Below are 6024 nucleotides of genomic sequence, written 5' to 3'. Positions count from 1 at the left end.
GTCCCCACAACGTTGGAAACATTTTCTTGCGTCCAGCCCAACAAAATCTTTCATGATCTTAAATACCTCTATTCGATCACTCCCTCGAGTCTTCTCTTTTCTACAGAGAAGAACCTCGGCCTGTTCAGTTTTTTCTGATAAACTCAATGCTTCTGGAATCATCATTGTGAACCTTTTCTTTCCACTCTCTGCAATTCCTCTATATCCTTTTCGTAGCATTTAGACTAGAACGGTATACAGTACTCCAAGGCCAGGAATTTACAGCCCCTCCCGCCCTGAGGGGTATTACAGTCCCGCCGAACTTAATGGAGATATAAGTGGCTCGCCACATCCGCTGGGGGGGAGGTGCGGGGGTGGGGAGTGGAGACATGCGGCAGTGGGGCTGTAAATTCCTGGTGCAAGTGTGGTCCAAGCAAAGTTAACATAACTTCTGAATTGCTTTTCAGTTGCATCCCTCTAGAAATGAGTCCCAGTGCTTGGTTTGCTTTTCATCTTATTAGTCACCTGTGTTGTTACTTTTTGTGATTTATGTATCTGTGCCAAGGATCATTTGGATCCTTATTATTCCAAACAGTTTGTGGCCTCCTTATTCTCCCTACCAAAATGTAACATCTCAAACTTATGTGCATTGAAATTGACTTGCCAATTACACGTCCATTCTGCAAGTGTATTAATATCTTCCTGTATTTGACTGTTCTTCCTCAGTATTTATATACTCTTCAAACTGGTGTTGTCCACAAATTTTGAAATTGTTCATGTAAATTTCAAGCAAGTGTTCCCAGCACCGATCCCTGTGGAACACCATTTCCCACCTTTTGCCAGTCTGAGTAGTGTGCCTTAACTCCCACTCTCTTCTTGCAGCCAACTTTCTATCCGTTTTACTGCTGTACATGCTATGGCCTCAATCATGAGCCAGAATGTGGTACCTTATTGAAGGCCTTTTGAAAATCGAAATATATTTTGTCAACTGCACTGCCCTTGTACTTTCTGTCTGGTACTTGTTCAAAAAGATTCAATAAGATTGGCCAATCAAGCATGGCTTTGCCTTTTGAAATCTGCCCTGACTCCTCTGTATTGTATTTTCAGGTTTTAGATGTTAAGGTTCTGGGTAAACGTTCCATTATCTGATGTGAAGCTAACTGGTTTCAAGTTCCCGGGATAGAGATTGGGGGTGAAACTGGTCGACACCAGTGCCATAGAAACTAGCTTGCAGCCGAATTTTCACTACTCCAGCTTTTATTTTCCATTGGCTTGGAACATATTGCAGAAATTCTTAATTATGAGCCAAATAAAAGTGACGGTAAAGACTAGGAAAGGAGTCTCCAAAGTAAGTTTGACTATCATTCTGCGGACTTCAGTGGAAAGAAAATCAGATGCTGATTCACTCTGAGCCTGTTTCATGGTGCTGGCAGTGACCAGTTTGAGCCCATCTTGTATTTTGAGCCTCAGGAAGTGAATGAGTGGGGGGCTCCCATCTGCTATTTCACTCCATTTCAACATTTAATCTGGGGACTACCCAAGGGCTTGGTGAGTTTATCCATTAAATAGCTGACTCATGGATCAGAAAAAAATATCTGTTTCAATGCTCAGCTGGTGTTGAGCTAGCTGTCGTCAGTAGGAATGTTATGGAGAGCCTCCTCGTTCCTGGTTTAAGAGCTCAGATGCCCAAGCACTTTCCTGTGGTTCTGTTGGAAAGCAGACGTGTCAGCACTAGGTAAAGCTGATCGGCAGTACCTTCGAGAGCACAAGGATTCATTTCCGCCTGTGAAATTGGGCTCCAGCCCTCAGCGACTGGGCAAGGAAACAAAATCTAGTAAAGAAAGACTTCCATTTATATAGGGCCTCAGATCGTCCCAAGCACTTTACAACCGATGGGCCTGAATCTTTCCCTCGTCGGGCGCGTGTGATCGGTGGCCCCAGGAGCGGTGGGGAAATGGGCCCCAGACTGCAATTTCACGCTAGCTGGCCAATTAAAGGCCAGGCAGCGTGAAACGTACCCTGAGAAAGACTCAGCACTGCCTGCGGGGCTGGGTGCCGATGTCACCACGGGCGTGGGTGAGCACTGCGAGAGAGAGAGAGAGAGCTCCCCGAAGGCAGACAGCTGCCTCAGGGAGCTGCAGACTTGCAAACAATAAAATAAAGCACAAAAAAGCTGCAAAAAAAAATGTCCCTGCAGCACGAACAAGCCCCTGAAAGCACATCTCATAAAAATGCCGTCCCCAGATATTTCTTTTTATTTTGTTTCCTAACGGAGATTTCATCCCACCCTTGGATGAGGTTTCATCCAAAATGTAAAGGCCGCCTGGCCGATTCGCCTGTCGGCCAACTGTAGGGGTTGCGCCGTTAACGGGCTTAATTGTCGGCAGGCGCACTTCTGACTGCCGCGCGCGCCCACCGAGCGAAATATTGCGCGAGTGTGCGATGATGTTGGGACGCTCGCCCGACGTCACCTCGCTCGATTTTATGCCCGTCCGGGTCAGGCCCACCCGCGAAATATAACATTCTGCCCCATGCAGTATTTTCAAAATGGTGGAAACGTGGCAGCTAATTTACATACAGCCAAATCCCACGAACATTAATGTGATAATAAACAGATTGTCTGTTGGTTGAGGGATAAATGTTGATCAGTGAGAGCTCCTCGACTCTTCAAAAACGCAGGTCTAGTACCCTTCATCCGAAAACTGAACACATCCATAAACCTCACTTTTTTTTGAACCTCATCGACCTTGAGCACAGGAAGTCTGGTTGTTTGTCTGCACTGTTGAGCGTCAGATGAATTGAGATACTTTGATCAATTTTTCTGCAGCAAATACCATGTGGTGTTGTTTGCAAAAAAGAAAGTGGAATGGTGCACAGTGCAATAACAAAAGAGCGGCTGAGAAAGTAACCAAGGGTAAAGGCATATCTTGCAGCTGTTCTCGCTCCCATGTTTCTTATTGTGATACAAGAGGCCTGATCTTTGAATGAAAAGAATTTACTGAGCAGCCAGATCAAAATCACCAGATGAAAGGATGTCAAACAAAGGACCTGGTACGGGCAACAGTTGATTGAAATTATACTGGAGTATAATTTCCTTGCACAAACAGGTCCTTTCCATATTTACATGCACGATGTTGTTGACACCATGTACACTGTTTCATTCATTCAGAAGTGGCTGTTTCAAACTGTACACGTAAACCAATGTCATTGCATAGAACAAGGCCCATTGCACTATTCCTCTGGAATCTCATTTCTATGTGGCTTTTGCAGCTTCTTTCTTATTGGGTTACACTGGGCTGTCATTTTGTTTTTATTATTCATTCATGGGATGTGGGCTTCGCTGGCTGGGCCAGCATTTATTGCCCATCCCTAATTGTCCTTGAGAAGGTGGTGGTGAGCTGCCTTCTTGAACCGCTGCAGTCCATGTGGTGCAGGTACACCCACAGTGCTGTTAGGAAGGGAGTTCCAGGATTTTGACTCACATACCAGAAGAGGAACGTGCAGATGTTTTATCCTCTGTGTTGGAGGCACAGGGGTAAATGAGGTTCTTTGATGCATTCAAACCACGAGGGTCCCCTTAAAACTGAAATTTGTGTCAAACCCTTGTCTGTAGGTTTCAAACAACAACTTGAGCACTTAACAGAGTAAAACAGCCCAATGCACTTCACAGAAATTATTATTAGGACAAAAGCTGACCCTAAGTCAAGAAAGGAATAGTGTGATCAAAGAGTTAGGCCTTAAGGAGCATCTTAAAGGAGGAAAGGGCGAGGGAGGAAATTCCAGGGCTTGGGGCTGAGGTGGCTGAAGATACAGGACCAATAGTGGGATGAAGGAAGGTCAAGAGGCCAGAGACAGAGTTCTCAAAGGGTCGTAGTGGTTGCAGAGGGTGGTGGTTACAAGGGTAACAACACAGGTTTATCTTTTTTCTTCACTGTTCTGCCATGGGCCTTGCAATAGGTGAGTAGCAATGTTTGTACCATAACCAGGACCAGAGGTACTTCACTTCTCACCTAAACTCTCTGCCACCTAATGAAATCCAAAATCTTCACAAATCGCTGTTCGGCCTCAGCTGGAGTACTGTATCCAATTCTGGGCACCACACTTTAGGAAGGAAGCCAAGACCTTGAAGATATTTCTCAAGAGCAAGGGATTTCAGTTATCTGGAGAAACATAGCTGAAATAGTTCTCATTACAGCAGAGTAGGTTAAGGAAAGGTTTAACGGAGCTGTTCAAAGTTGTGAACAATTTTGTCCAAGTAAATAAGGAGAAACTGTTTCCACTGGCAGGATTATCAGTAACTAGGGGTCAGGGATTTAAGATAATTGGTGAAGGAACCAGAGAATCCAACAGAAGGAGGCCATTTGACACATTATGCCTGTGCTGGCTCTTGGAAAGAGCTTTTCATTTCGTTCCACTCCCCTACTCTTCCCCAGAACATTGCAACCATATTTTTTTCCTTTTAAAGTTTATCCAATCCATTTTTCAAAATTACAATTGGATTTGTTTCCTGCAGCCTCCCAGGCTCAACTCACAGCATTAACAAAAACTCTCCTCGTCTCTGAGAGGCAAAATATTTGAAACTTAGTTTGTGTGGCAAGTTAAGGAAATTGGTCTGGTTTTCTTTTTTAAAGAGGAGACTTAAAGTGTTTTGATTGAAGTCTTAAATGTGTGCGTAAACAAAGATACTGCAATAAATGTGGGCAATTTAAACTTTATATTGATTGGACTAATCAAACTGGCAAAGGTAACCTGGAGGATAAGTTCACAGAGTGCATTCAGGGCAGTTTCTTAGATCAATACTTTCTAGAAACAACCAGCAAACAGGCTATTTTACATCTGGTAATGTGTAATGAGGCAGGATTAATTAATGACCTTATCGTAAAGGATCCTCTGAGTAAGAGTGATCATGTGATAGGGTTTCACATTCAGTTTGAGGCTTGAGAAATGTGGGTCTGAAACTAGAGTCTGAAAATTAAATGAAGGCAATTACAAAGTTATGAGACAAAGTTAGCTAAAGCGCTTGAGAAATGTGGGTCTGAAACTAGAGTCTTAAAATTAAATGAAGGCAATTACAAAGGTATGAGACAAAGTTAGCTAAAGTGGACTGGGAAATTAGGTTAAAAGGTAAGACAGGACAGAAGCAGTAGCAGATATTTAAGGAAATATTTCATAACTCTCAACAAAGATATATTCCATCTCATGAGAAAGAAAGACTCGATGAGAAGGGTGCATGATTCGTGGCGAACTAAGGAAGCTAAGGATGGTATCAAACCAGCAAAGGATGACTGAAGAACAATAAAGAGGAAGAAATTAGAGAAAAACTAGCAAGAAATATAAAGACAGACAAGTATATGCAAAGGATAAGAGTAGCTAAAGTGAGCATTCGTCCATTAGAGAGTGAGACTGTGGAATTTTCAAAAGGCATTTGATAAGGTGCCACAGTTGGGGATGATAGATGAATATTGAGGATTGGCTAACGAATAGGAAACAGAAAGTTGGGATAAATCGACTGACAAACTGTAACGAGTGGAATGTCACAGGGTTCAGTGCTGAGGCCTCAACTATTTAAGATCTATATTAATGACTTGGGTGAAAGGACCAACTGTATTGTCCTCAAATTAGCTGACGATATGAAGATTGGTAGAAAAGCAAATTGTAAGGAATATACAAAGAGTTGGTGCAAAGGCAGACAGATAGGTTAAGTGAGTGGGCAAAAATTTGGCAGATGGAAATAATGAGGAAAAATGTCCACTGTGGCAGGAAGAATAGAAAAACACAATATTATTTAAATAGAGAGAGACTGCAGAATGCTGCATGACAGAGGGACCTGGGTGTCCTTGTACTTTAATCACAAAAAGTTAGCATGCAGGTTCAACAAATAATTAGGAAGGCAAATGAGTTTTGGCTTCTATTGAAAGGCAGATGGAGTATTAAAGAAAGGAAGACTTGCTACAACTGTATTAGGCATTGGTGGAACCACCCTGAGAGTGTTATGTACAGTTTTGGTCTCCATACTTAAGGAGGGATATACTTGCATTGGAAGAA

This window comes from Cetorhinus maximus, chromosome 20, assembly GCF_964194155.1.
Source record: "Cetorhinus maximus chromosome 20, sCetMax3.hap1.1, whole genome shotgun sequence".
NCBI lineage: Eukaryota > Metazoa > Chordata > Chondrichthyes > Lamniformes > Cetorhinidae > Cetorhinus > Cetorhinus maximus.
The sequence above is the reverse complement of the archived record's forward strand: the minus strand, read 5'-3'. Positions refer to the sequence as shown.